The 15,199-nt window shown below is 39.8% G+C and overlaps 1 non-coding gene across 1 annotated transcript; it reads right to left on the bottom strand.

The window, feature by feature from the left end:
- Window positions 1–212: 212 nt before the first annotated feature.
- Window positions 213–319, bottom strand: LOC112534979. The gene has a single exon (XR_003079186.2). It is a non-coding gene; the product is annotated as a small nucleolar RNA R71 (small nucleolar RNA).
- Window positions 320–15,199: the final 14,880 nt, after the last annotated feature.

The raw sequence follows: 15,199 nt of genomic DNA, 5'->3' as shown, positions 1-15,199 counted from the left end.
CAAACGCTCACATTGCCAACTTCTTGGAAATCTGTGACACCTTCAAGATAAATGGAACAACTGATGATACCATTCGGTTGAGGCTGTTTCCTTTCTCTCTGAGGGACCGAGCGAAAAGATGGCTGCAGTCGCTCCCAGCCAACACTATCACGACATGGAGATCATTGGCTGAGAAATTTCTTTACAAGTACTTTCCTCCAGCTAAGACTGCTAAATTAAGGAATGACATTTCTTCTTTTGTGCAGATGGAAGACGAGAGCATATATGATGCCTGGGAGAGGTACAAGGACTTGTTGAGATGTTGTCCACACTACGGTCTACCAGTATGGATGCAGGTTTAGACCTTTTATAGCGGTTTGAACCTTGCTACTCGACAAATGGTTGATCACGGTGATGGGAGGTAGCGATGGGCAGAAGGCTCAGAACTTAATAGAGGAGATGGCCATGAACAATTACCAGTGGCAGTCTTATAGGAGCTGACCAGTGAGGCAGGGAGTGGTCAATCAACTGGACTCCACAACAGCCTTGGCAGCTCAAATGGAGCTTTTGACTAAAAAGTTAGACCAGCTTCGAGTAATAATGCTTCTTCTATTGTTTCTGCTAAGATTGAACAGGTAGACTACATGGGTAATGCCCCTAGACAATAGAACAACCCATCCAGCAGCACATACAACCCCGACTGGTGTAATCATCCAAATTTCGAGTGGAGAAACAACAACTCCTAGGGTCCACTAGGCTTTCAGAGACTGCATCAGCAGGCACCACAACAGCAGTAGCAGGCTATACCATCACGGCCCCTTCCATCAGCCGAAAAAAAATCTAACTTGGAGGAGCTGATGATGAAGTTTGTCACGTCGATAGAGACAAGATTCCAACAGACAGACAGTGCTCTTAGAAATCAGCAAGCATCCATCTAGAATTTAGAGAGTCAAATTGGGTAGATTTCTAAGATATTGTCTGAAAGGACACAAGGATCGCTCCCTGGCACAATAGAGTCAAACCTTAGGGAGCATTGCAAGGCTGTCACCTTGCAATCAGGTAAGCAATTGTCTAGCTCTCTACCTTTAGCTGATGATGAGGATGTTTGTATGCAGGATAAGCCAGCTAAGCAGGAGCCAGAGCTTGAGACAATGGGAGGAGAAAAGGTGGAAGACAGGCAAAAGAGCCCTGTGAGAAAGTACCAGCCACCAGTCCCCTACCCTGCTCGACTTAAGCAGGAGAAGGTTGATAAGCAGTTTGGTAAGTTTCTTGACTTATTTAAACAACTGCGAATTAACTTGCCTTTTGTTGAAGCTATTTCGCAGATGCCGAAGTATGCAAAGTTCTTAAAGGAAATTTTGAGCAACAAAAGGAAGTTGGAGGATTTGGGACTAGTGACTCTGAACGAGGAATGTTCGGCTATTCTTCAGAACAAGCTGCCACTCAAAAGAAGAGATCTAGGGAGTTTTACTGTTCCCTGTGTCATTGGCAATTTGCCTATTGGTGGTGCATTAGCTGATTTAGGAGCTAATATAAATTTAATGCCCACTAGTCTGTTTGATAAATTAGGTTTGAATGAACATATGCCCACTAGGATGAGCATTCTTTTAACTGATAGGACTGTAAAGATTCCTAGGGGTATTGTTGAAGGTGTGCTTGTTAAGGTAGACAAGTTTATTTTTCTTGTGGATTTTGTAGTTATGGATATGAAAGGTGAGAGTACTGTGCCTTTGATCCTAGGTAGACCCATTCTTGCAACATCTAAGGCTGTAATACATGTTTGTGATGGAAAGCTTAAACTTAAAGTAGATGATGAGACCATTACCTTCGACCTAGCTACTACTATGAGACACTCTTTAGACCATGATGATGTTGTATTTTCTATTGATGTTTTAGATGATTTGGTTGAGTCTCATTTACAGGAAATGTTACTTAATGATCCTTTGCAGGTAGCCTTGCAAGGAGAGGAGGAGGAGCTAGCCAACGAGCAAGTATTGGAGCAGCTCGCTAGTTTGTTAGCTATTGAGCCTAGTTGTTCTAATGATCCTTTTCTTTCTCTTGACAGGTCAGAAGTGCGGAAAGTGAAGTCTTCTTTTGAGGACCCCCCGGCCTTAGTATTGAAGGAGTTGCCTAAGCACTTAAGCTATGGATTCTTGGATGAGGAAGAAAAGTTACCGGTGATTATTGCAGCAGATTTAACACCTGAGGAGCGAGCAAAAACTCTAGATGCGCTCAAGAGGTATAAGAAGGCCTTCTCCTGCAAGATTGTTGATATTCCCTGGATCAACCCTAGTTTCTGTTCTCACAAGATTCTTATGGAGGATAGCTATAGAGCAGTAATTCAGCCACAGAGGCGACTTAACCCGAACATGAAGGAAGTAGTGAAAAAAGAGGTAATTAAGCTCCTGGATGTAGGATTAATTTACCCTATTTCTCATAGTTCTTGGGTGAACCCCATGCAGTTGTCTTAGAAGAAAGGAGGCATGATGAATTCAAAATGAGCGGGATGGTGATACCTACATGAATGTAGGGATTCTAAGTGTGCATCGATTATATGAGGCTTAATGATGCAACTCGGAAGGATCACTTCCCTCTTCCTTTCATTGATCAGATGTTAGAAAGATTGGCAGGACATATGTTTTACTATTTCCTTGATGGTTTTTCAGGATATTTTCAAATCCCAATTGTACCTGAAGACCAAGAGAAGATAACTTTCACCTGCCCCTACGGGACATTTTCTTATAGAAAGATGCCTTTTTGCCTATGCAATGCGCCGGCTACGTTTCAGCGGTGTATGATGGCCATTTTTGATGATATGATTGAGGAGTCGATGGAGGTATTTATGGATGACTTTTCTGTTTTTGGTAATTCATTCTCTCACTGTTTGACAAATCTAGAACGCATGTTAACTAGGTGCATTGAGGCTAACTTGGTGCTAAATTGGGAGAAGTGTCATTTTATGGTGAGAGAGAGAATCTTTCTAGGGCATAAGATTTCACATGCAGGGATGGAAGTCGATAGAGCTAAAATCGAAACAATATCTAAGCTACCACCCCCTAATTCTATTAGGGCTGTTAGGAGTTTCTTAGGCTATGTTGGGTTCTATAGAAGATTTATTAGAAATTTCTCTAAAATTGCTAGGCCTCTTACTCAATTGCTAGTTAAGGATTGTGACCGTTACAGATGTATGGGGTCGAGTGATTTCTTGGTCCTCCGCCAGCACTTGTGGATTCAGGGGCATAAGAAGAGGAACGCCATTTGCAGCTCAAACCGCAGCAGGAAATGCTATTCGAACAGTAGTGGATCAAGGTATGCAATGGGCAGAAGTCATGATAAAAGGTCCTGGTCTCGGGCGAGATGCAGCATTAAGAGCTATTCGCAGAAGTGGTATATTATTAAGCTTCATCCGGGATGTAACCCCTATGCCACATAATGGCTGCAGGCCCCCTAAAAAAAGGCGTGTGTAAATATAAATATTGAATAGATTTCAAGAGACAAGAGAAATAAATAATTCAATGATTTCAATATTATTATGATTCGAGAGAAAGTAACAATATCTACTCGGACACTGCACCTTTCGTGTTTGATGATGCATGTGTGTCTTCTTTTGAGTTATTAAAGAAACTTTTGACCATAGCCCCTATCATGGCTTCGCCTGATTGAGGGCTACCCTTTGAACTAATATGCGATGCTAGTGACTATGCAGTTAGAGTTGTGCTTAGACAGAGGTTTGATAAAAAGTTCTAACCCATTTACTATGCTAGCAAGACATTAATAGGAGCCCAAGAACATTACACTACTACAGAGAAGGAGTTATTAGCTATTGTTTATGCCTTCGAAAAATTTCGATCATACCTCGTCTTATCAAAGACCATCGTCTTCACTGACCATTTAGCTTTGAGGTATTTGTTTAATAAGAATGATGCTAAGCCAAGATTGATCAGATGGATTTTATTGTTGTAGGAGTTCGACATTGAGATTAGAGATAAGAAGGGCACAGAAAATCTGGCAGCAGATCACCTATCCAGACTGGAGAATCCGAGCTTGGAAGCACTTGATGATAGCACGATAGATGATCAATTTCCATAGGAGCACTTGTATTCATTGAAGGTATATTCTGATTCTCATTGGTTTTCTGATTATGCTAACTATCTTGTGGCTAGGGTCTTACCAAAGAGTATGACTTATCAGCAAAAGAAGAAATTCTTTGCTGATTTGAAATAGTACATTTGGGAAGACCCCTTCCTATATCGAGTGTGTGCAGACAAAGTCATTCGCCAATGTGTTTATGGCGAAAAGAGTCTCTAGATCTTGAGGCACTGTCATGAAGGACCTGCAGGAGGCCATCAAGCGGCGAACCATACTGCTAGGAAGGTGTTGGATGCAGGCTTTTATTAGCCAACTATCTTCCAAGATGCTAGAACCTTTGTTCAGGTTTGTGACGCTTGTCAGTGCTCAGGTAATATCTCTGCCCGTGATGAAATGCCCCAAAACAGTATGCAGACCGTTGAGATATTTGATATTTGGGGTATTGACTTCATGGGACCCTTCCCTTCCTCAAATGGTAATAAGTATATCCTCGTGGCTGTTGAGTATTTCTCCAAATGGCCGGAGGCTCAGGCCTTACCTATTGATGATGCCAGAGTTGTTTATAGGTTCCTTAAAAGGTTATTTACTAGGTTCGGCACACCTAAAGCTTTAATTAGTGACAGGGGAACACATTTCTGCAACGCTCAATTGGAGAAGGCACTCAGGCGCTATGGTGTAACGCAGCGGTTCTCCACTCCCTATCACTCATAAGCCAGTGGGCAAGTTGAGGTTACTAATAAGGGTTTAAAATGTATCTTAGAGAGAACTGTGGGTGTAAGTCGGAAGGATTGGGCCTCGAAACTAGATGATGCATTATGGGCATTTAGAACTGCATATAGGACCTCCATAAGTTTTACGCCCTATAGGTTGGTTTATGGGAAGTCTTGTCATTTACCTATCGAATTAGAACACAGGGCTCTTTGGGCCCTTAAAACTTGCAATTTTAGTGTTGATTCTGCAGGTAAGGAAAGATAGTGGCAACTGGGTGAATTGGAGGAATGGCGTCAACAAGCGTATGAAAACTCCTCAATTTACAAGGCAAAGACAAAGAAGTGGCACGATCAGAGGCTCAAAGGTCCCAAGGAGTTTCAGAGTGGAGATAGAGTATTGCTATATAACTCACATCTTCAGTTGTTCCCAGGGAAGCTCAGGAGTCGATGGTCAGGGCCTTTCGTGGTTAAGCAAGTTTTCCCATATGGCACAGTCGAGCTTCATCATCTCGAGAAGGGTGATTTCATGGTCAATGGACATAGGCTCAAGGTGTATCACGGAAAGTCATTGGAGACTGAGCAGTGGGTTAACATGATTATGTACCTGTAACAATGATTCATATTGAGTCTAGCTAAATGACTCAAGAATCAAAAAGAAGTGCCCTTGGGAGGCATTCCCATTCTAGTTTTATGATTCTTTTCTTCGGTCTACTTTTATGTTATCATTCATTGCATGCTTATTGATCTTTAGAACACTTACTTTATATATTAAACATAGTTGTATGAACTTAGGGTTGGAATAACTTATGTCGGATTTTTGGTAATCGGTGAAGCCCGGACTTTCCTGTATGATTTATTTACTTGATTTACAGCCTAAATGCGTGCGTATATGTGTCAAATGTAGGTAGGCAGTTCAGCGACTCGAGATGGCGAAGGAAAATCCAGACTCCACCCTTTTCACCACGGTTTCTGTGGCCATCACGGGCTACAACACCAGGCCGTGCTTATCAGCACTGCCGGAGTCAAGCCAGTGATGAGGAAACACATGTAGAATTTAGGAATTCAGTCGTTTACCACAGCTTCTGAAGGCATCACAGGTTACATCACCAGGCCGTGCCGGTCACCACACCTATGCCACGCCCGTGATGAAGATACACGTAAAGCACAAAGGAAAATTCAGTCGTCACCACGGCTTCCGAAGGCACCACGGGCAACAACACCAGACCATGCCCCCACCCGTGACAGATTGGTGCCATAATGCAGCTTTAGGGTTCAGCAAGGGCCGAGTCCTAGTCAGCACGGCCTTGCCCTTGCCCATGCTGACCCTCGTGACTATAAAAAGGGGAGTTTTCAAATTTTTCCTACCTTCCCCTCTCTAAGCTCCAAGGTGTTGTTTTCTTCCTTATCTTTGATTTCTCTTACCTGTCTCAGCAAATTCAAGTAAGTCTCTTCACTTTTTGCTTTTATTTGTTTTAATTTGATTTTTCTTTTATGCATTTATTTTATTTAGGACATGCTAGTATGTTTTGGTAGTTTTACTTTGTTACACTGCTTCCATATGACCTCCATTAGATTTAATTTATATTAGTTGCTATGTTTGCTGTGGATTCGACTATGAAATGATAAGTGTAGGGTTTGGCAGCAATAAAGTTTATTTATGGCATTTTATTATGAACAATTGTTAGCATAAACTTGCTTTAACTGGTGCACGATAAAGTAGGCTGGAATATATTTGTTAATTAGTTTATGCAAGAGATTGAGGCTTTAGTCTTTTGTTAAGTCTAAAGTTTTCTGTTAGTCGAATTATAGCCGTTATGCTGTTTAATTTTCGGTAGAATTTCTAATTAACTTGATTTCTTATTCGAATACTAATGATTCATTGCATTAGGTAATATGAGGGACCGTGCATTAGGTAATATGAAGGACCGCGATCAATCACGTAGAAAGCAACCGCAATGCGCCGCTACCAGCAAGCGCTCGCGTGGAGAAGGAACATCTTCCTCCACTTCACCAGCACCAAAACCAGCACCAGCACCAACTCCAGCACCTCTACCGCAACAGCAACTAGTCCGAGCCCGAAGTGCACCAGCTGCGAATCCACCCGCACCTGGTCGTCATCCATTATGGACATTTCCTAATGCAGATAACGAAAGTCGATTCCAAGTCATGAGATGGAAGCAAGTGATGGCGGGTCATTGGATCGACTTCGTATCCCTGTAAAGAGTGGGATTGGCTCAGGATGTGCGTACTCTGTTTGAAACTCTGCCATATGCATGATTCTTCGACATCATTGAGCCAACCTACCGCAAGCTTACGATTGAATTCCTCAGCACCTTCTTCCTACAGCAACAGATCACAAACTGGCATCAGCCTGATGCAGTTTACTTCAGACTTGGGGGAAGGGGAGTTCTCAATGTCAGTTGATATGTGCTATCTGTGTTAGCTACAATCTAAGGCAGTGTACCTATCGATGCAGTCTAGCACTAATGGCGAGTATCAAGGTCGTATTCCTCAGGAAAGTGAAAGCCTAGAGTTACTCCTTTGTTCTTTGTTATATTAACCTAAAATGAGTGATGAATACTTTGTAAACTAACTAATAGCTACAATCTAAGCTCTAAGGGAGATGCAAGAGTAATTGATAACTAAAATAACTAAGGCAAGAGAGCAAACCCAAAGGGAACCTAAACTAGTTGGCAATCAAACAAAAGATAAAGGATTGTTGAGTCTAATTATGCTACCCATGGACGAATTCTTAACCGAATTTGGTTTCTCTCTCGAGATAACCGAATTCCTAAATCTAATAACCTAAAGTTAGAATCTCTTCCTAACGATTGATTCTTAAATTAGCATTGAGCTTTAATCCACCTCTATTAAGCTTTGTTAATTCTTAATCCAGCTAGTTAATTATCCTTATCTCTAAGCGATTATTAACCAGTTCTTGCTATTCAAAATTATGATTGCGAAATGGACTTCTCAATCACACAAAGCAATCTAAACACACAATTCACAACGTCTCATGAATAATGCATTATCTTACTAATACTGAAAACAAGAAGAATACAAAACTAACCCAAACAATCCAACAATATAATATCAAGCCAACATAGTAAAGAAATCCCAATGGATTTAATCAATCTAGCTAATCATGTTCATTATCAAAATCCATAAGAATACAATTACAATAAAGAGTAAAGGTAGAGAAAACCCGATTACACCCTTGGATGAGAGTAAACAACCCTAATTCCTCTTTCTCAATCTTGAATCGATCCTTGTTCCCTTTGCTCGATTTAAAAACCAATCAACGAACATCGCCCAATCTTCAATCCTTGAAGGGAATCCGATTGAAACCTTGATCCAAGTCTCCTTTTCCCTTGGTTCCAGCTCAAGAAACCCTTAGGGAGAGAAAAATTAGGGTTTGGGACGTTCTCCCCTGCTCTTCTCTTTTCTTTCATCTCTTCATTCTTTTAATTAATTCCCCCTGTCGCCGCCAACACGACCGTGTTCCTGGCCGTGTTCCCAACACGGGTTGGTGTTCCTAGCCGTGTTACTCTCAATGGTCGTGCTCCCTAAGAACTTATTTTACTTTGATGTTTGATGACACCCAACACGGCCAGTGTTGGTGCCCGTGTTGGGAACACAGCCAGTGTTGAAACCAACACGGCTATGTTCGGCTTCCTCATGCTCGTACTTAACTTGTTTCGGCAGCTTCGGCGTCCAATTATGCTCAAATTCTTCCCTTTATCATCCTTTGACTTCTTTTGGACCTAATGCACACAAACAGACGCATAGGGTGAGTGTTGGGACCAATTCACATCCAAATGTCCATAAAATCAATCTTAAAAACTCCATTTAGATGTGTGTATTTTACGCACATCAAATAACCCTACACTTAGCTTATTGCTTGTCCTCAAGCAATCAAAAGTAAAATAAGGAAAATAAACCACTAAGAAACAATACTTAAACTGACAGACAAGCTAGAGAGCTCCTGCACATATCCTTAACAAGCGTAAGTCAAACAAAAAGAAACGAAGCAATCAATTCAAGTATCACAACCAAGATGCCAATAATTCGCAAAATACTGTCTCAACAAAATTATTCAGAACCAACTCCTCACCAGATTCACTCAAAGTGTTTAAAGGGTAGTGTTTAATCGCTCAATGCATCAACTACTGCCTTACTTACTATATGCTTGCTCTTAAATCCTACTCCTACCACTTATGGAGAGTCAACAACCATGTTAAGAGGTCTTTATAAGGGTTGTAATGGGGATTAGGTAGGGGTAGGTAAATTTGATAAGATGTTGAACCTATGGTGTTCTGTAATGAAATACATGACATGCACACAAGTCACAATAATCACAAGGGGTAAACAATGGATAGTAGTCAAAGGTGGGAAATAGGAATCAAGTCAAAATGTTTAGCTCACTTACTTTCTTTCTTTTCATCACCTTTCCCTCTTATTCTTCTTTTTATATATTTTTCTTCTTTCTTTTTTTTCTTTTTTTCTTTTTTCATAAGGAAAGAACATTCACATAATAGAGTGAATTTCTTTTTGGATTGAAGTAAGCTGCTACAAGATTCCAAAGCTATTCCCAAGACAAAAATTCCCAATAAAAACAACTCATGTGCAAAATCATAACCCAAAGCAGAATAAAAATAAGTGGTAATGGAATATGATAGAAAATGGTGAAAGAGGGGGTTATCCACAGAATCAATAAACGAATGAAGGCTATTTGGCTAGAATGAAAAACCTAAGTGCCTCTTCATACCAAAGTGTTAAACTCTCATTGTGGCCCTCATAAGCATTACCGAGCAAGTTCTAAAAGTAAAGACAATAATTGGCACTCTCAACAAGAAATAAATACAAGCATATAAAGTGTATGCTTATAATTTAAGCTCAATTTCTCACAAGTGTGCTTTTGAGTAGGTTCCAAACAAAAATTCTCAAAATAGAATTAAATAAACCAAAGCAACTTAGTGCAAAACTCAAACTGATTATCTTACACTCTTCCACAAAACTCAACACTATCGGTCTTACCCGATCACATGGACATAAACAGGATTTCAAAATCAAGTCAACAGTAAGAGCATCGAAACAAAGTGAAAAAATTTCAAGATTTTATAAAAAATTGCACAAAGAATAAACAAATAACTGAGATGGGATAACTATCACCCACCCCACACTTGAAGGACACACTGTCCCCAATGTACAAAATATAAGAAATAAAAAGGAAAAAGAACTAATACTGCCCTGACTATAGCTCTGGAGTGAAAAGAGGTGCATCAGTAGGTATATCAGGGCGTTGGCTGGTATGTGGTGGAGGAGTGGCTGCAAATAACAAAATAAAGAATTAAAATTGAAACTGAAACAAAAATTAAATAAAATATGACAACTAAAAATAATAAAATATTTCAAAACAAAAGGTTAAAATATTAGAGATTAAAGATAAAAATTGGGGTGCCTCCCAAAAGCGCTTCTTATTGATGTGATGAGTCTTCTTAGCTGGACTCATGGTGAAAAGCAAACGGGCGTGATTGACGACCATCCATCCTTCTTCCAAGAAAATGGCTTCAAGTATCCGCTTAGAGGGATAATCGTCAATTTCCTCTTCCCGACTATCAAGCAAGCTGCCAGTATGATGGGCAAAACTCGCTCCTCGTATAATTGCACGTAGTCATGATGCTCTAGGGGCTCTTCCAATTTGAAAGCTGAAGTTTCACCAATTGGAAGGATCGACGGTTAGGAAATTTCTTCAGGAACGTCGATGGTTTTCTCTAGTCCTTGGCTTGGTTCACTTGCTAGAAGAAACTCGAGCTCCTCCAAGACTTCTTCATTGGATAACTTGTGCTCATCTTCCATCATCGAAGGGACTTGTGGAAAATCTACCAACAATTCCTCTAACTGCAACTCAGCATCATCAACTGTACATTCCTGTTGATAGTCTTTTAGAGGAATTATGTTCGCCTCTTCCTTTTCTGGTTCCATCTGCATGTTCAAGAAATCGTCCTACACAGAAGCATCATCGTCAAACATAGTAGATAAACCAGAAAAATTCTCACCTGAACGCAAAGTGATGGCGCTTAAATGCTCCTCGGATTCAGTAGCGTTTGATGGAGTTCCCAATTGCTCTTCAGCTAGTAACTTGAAGATTAAGCCTACTTGATGCTCTATGTTGTTAATCGAGGCTTGTTGATCTTCAAGTATCCTCTCTGTTTGTTGGAATCTATCCTCAAGACTTGCAATAAACCTCATCATCAGCTCCTCTGACACTAACTCTTCACCTTGAGTTGATGGTGCAAGATTAGGCTGCTAAAATTCTGGTGGTTCTTGGCCATCTAAGCTCCATCTAAAGGGTGAATGAGTGCTCCATTCTTGATTGTAGGTGCTTCTATACGAGTCATTTGGACAACTTCCCGTATAATTCACCTGTTCATAGTTATAAGAACAATGTGCAACATCACTATACAATGGACAATCATTACTCAAATGTAAACCACAACAAAATTCACAAAAAACTTGAGATGAAAGGATAGGAGTGGAGAGTTGATCGGTAGCCCTGCAAAATGATTCCACTCGAGCTTCTAAAGATGCACGGGTATCCCAATTTTTAGCACTCTTTTGGTTCCTAATCCCATTTTCCAATGCGTCATACAAAGAGTTTGAGTTTAGCATTGAACCTCCTTATCATTCACTATCTGAATCACAAAACTTAAACTAAATAAATATGTAGAAATAAAATAAAATAAATAAACAAATAAAAATAAAAATCATAAAATAATAAGAAAAAAATTGGCTAAATTACCAAATAGCAAATTTCACTCTAGTTTTCAAACAATTCCCCGGCAACGGTGCCAAAAACTTGATATGTGCTATCTGTGTTAGCTACAATCTAAGGCAGTGTACCTATCGATGCAGTCTAGCACTAATGGCGAGTATCAAGGTCGTATTCCTCGGGAAAGTGAAAGCCCAGAGTTACTCCTTTGTTCTTTATTATATTAACCTAAAATGAGTGATGAATACTTTCTAAACTAACTAATAGCTACAATCTAAGCTCTAAGGGAGATGCAAGAGTAATTGATAACTAAAATAACTAAGGCAAGAGAGCAAACCCAAAGGGAACCTAAACTAGTTGGCAATCAAATAAAAGATAAAGGATTATTGAGTCTAATTATGCTACCCGTGGATGAATTCTTAACCGAATTCGGTTTCTCTCTCGAGATAACCGAATCACTAAATCTAATAACCTAAAGTTGGAATCTCTTCCTAACAATTGATTCTTAAATTAGCATTGAGCTTTAATTCGCCTCTATTAAGCTTTGTTAATTTTTAATCCAGCTAGTTAATTATCCTTATCTCTAAGCGATTATTAACCAGTTCTTGCTATTCAAAATTATGATTGCGAAATGGACTTCTCAATCACACAAAGCAATCTAAACACACAATTCACAACGTCTCATGAATAATGCATTATCTTATTAATACTGAAAACGAGAAGAATACAAAACTAACCCAAACAATCCAACAATATAATATCAAGCCAACATAGTAAAGAAATCTTAATGGATTTAATCAATCTAGCTAATCATGTTCATTATCAAAATCCACAAGAATACAATTACAATAAAGAGTAAAGGTAGAGAAAACCCGATTACACCCTTGGATGAGAGTAAACAGACCCAATTCCTCTTGCTCAATCTTGAATCGATCCTTGTTCCCCTTGCTCGATTTGAAAACTAATCAACGAACCCTGCCCAATCTTCAATCCTTGAAGGGAATCCGATTGAAACCTTGATCCAAGTCTCCTTTTCCCTTGGTTCCAGCTCAGAAAACCCTTAGGGAGAGAAAAATTAGGGTTTGGGACGTTCTCCCCTGCTCTTCTCTTTTCTTTCCTCTCTTCATTCTTTTAATTAATTCCCCCTGTCGCCGCCAACACAGCCGTGTTCCCAACACGAGCTAGTGTTCCTAGCCGTGTTACTCTCTGTGGTCGTGCTCCTTAAGAACTTATTTTTCTTTGATGTTTGATGACACCCAACACGGCTAGTGTTGGTGCCCGTGTTGGGAACACAGCCATGTTCAGCTTCCTCATGCTCGTACTTAGCTTGTTTCGGCAGCTTCGGCGTCCAATTATGCTCAAATTCTTCCCTTTATCATTCTTTGACTTCTTTTGGACCTAATGCACACAAACAGACGCATATGGTGAGTGTTGGGACCAATTCACATCCAAATGTCCATAAAATCAATCTTAAAAACCCCATTTAGATGTGTGTATTTTATGCACATCATCAGTCCCACAATTCGACATGCACTTAGGATTATGGACTGAGCAGGAGATCTCGGAGGAGGAGTATCAGGGATGTCTCTACATCAACCCAATATCGTACGACACCTTGTGGGACTCATTGCTACTCAGGCTAGAATTGTACTACCCTAGCAGGTCTAAGGCGTCTAGCCTTCCGGATCATCTTCGCTATCTCCATACCTTATTAGCTTACACGATTACAGGCGGGGGAGATAGTTTTGGAGCGGTAACACAGACTATGCAACATCGGAAGAAGCTTGACTTAGGATATTTATTGGCTCGAAAAATCCGTTCATTTATAATAGACGCCCAGAAGAAGATGCACTGCTGTTTTGGCCCGTATGTAACTAGGTTAGCCAAGAGACTGGATGTATTGGATGACTATCTATCAGAGCTTTCACAGATTGGTGACATGACACCACTAGGGATCAGACAGATGATCAACATGTAGATGATCACGACTACTCGACATCCACATGGTATAGAATACAGGCTCGTGAACACAATAGTCAGGGAAGCTAGAGAGGCAGAGGCTAGAGGAGCCTAAGATTCGATGGTTAGGATTCTAGATGTTAGGATTCCTAACCTAGCCAGAGTGTTTATGCCTACATCTGGAGTCTCATTCTCTTATTCTGTAGGGACATCGAGTGCTCAGATTAGTGCTTTGGCTGACTGACTAGATCGAATCTGCGATGTACAGCAGCAGCACTATACTGAGTTTGCGCAGCAGAGAAAGGAGTTTGGGCAGTTTCAAGAGGAGACTAGTGCACGGTTTCGCGGTTTGAACAATATGCTCCAGCAGCTTATGACAGGGTTGGAGAGGCAGGCCACCTATACAGACTTAATAGCGGAGCAAATTAAAAAGATGATGGACACTAGAACACAAAATCAGCGGTTCATCAATGATATGGAGTTCGATCTGGCAGGATGCTTCACGGACCCTGTGTCACCATCGCCCCCTCCTTCAGCGACTTTCCCTACTCCTCATCCTCTAGCAAATCCAACCAGTGAAGATATGTCGTCAGCAGACTACCAGTAGTGAAACAAAAATTTGTGTTATTTTTCTTTTTCCTTTTTCTTTTTATTTTATTTTATTTTGTTGTCTTTTTGCATGTTTAATTTTATGTTATTTCCTTTCATTTTTTCCTTTCATGTTAATTTATTTTATTAGAACACTTTGCTTTGCCATTTTGAAATGAACACTAAGTATGATCTTCAAGGATTATGATGTGCTAGTTATGTGTTATACCCAGTTTTAATTTTTCTAACACTGTGGACAGTGTTATACTCAAGTGTGGGGTGGGTATCCCTTAATTGTTTAAAGGCAATGATAATGGACTATTCTTAGGATGTTAGGACTTAGGGTTTTCATGACATTCAAGTTTAGTTTATTCTTTTGTAATTAATGACTTAATTCACACACTAGTACTTGATTGTCCCTCTTTATCTTATGTTCTTGAAAGCAATTTCACTATATTCAATATGTCAATTTGGCCGGGTAAAACCAGTGTTACTTGAGTTCCTTGCGAATTTACAACCTTTGATTGTGAACTTTGATTATGTCAATCTCGTATTCAATTTATGTGATGATTCAATTGATAAGTCTGGGAACTAATTGAAAATTTTAGCCACTTCAAACGTGAGTTTTTGAACCAAAAATTGAGCATCCATTGCACATTATGCTCATGACTTTTCTTGTTTGAGTGTGTGTTGTACTTACTTTCATTTCTAGAACTTGCTCTATGCTTGTTGCGGTTACATGAATTTTTGAATACCATTAGATGATTTGAGCAACTTAGGATTTCACCACATCTGGCCAAAACTCTGTTTCCATTAGTCAGCCAGTTTGAGCCTTAACCTATTCTTCATAATTTACACCTAATCACTACGCATACACCATTCTATACATCTGTCTTTCCTTTCACCCTGTATACTGAGTAATTATGTGTTATGTTTCTTCATTTATAGGATCATAGTGTCTAACATTGTTTTTAATTCACTTAGTCTTTTCAGTCATTCTTTGATGCTCCCTTCAATCCAAATTGGATATTTATTCTTATTGTTTATGTCACTAACCACAGCAGCCCTTATGTAAGTTGTTGTAATATATATACATAGTATA

The sequence above is a fragment of the Ricinus communis genome, chromosome 2 (genome assembly GCF_019578655.1).
Source record: "Ricinus communis isolate WT05 ecotype wild-type chromosome 2, ASM1957865v1, whole genome shotgun sequence".
Taxonomy (NCBI): domain Eukaryota; kingdom Viridiplantae; phylum Streptophyta; class Magnoliopsida; order Malpighiales; family Euphorbiaceae; genus Ricinus; species Ricinus communis.
This window is presented reverse-complemented; position numbering and strand designations above follow the sequence as displayed.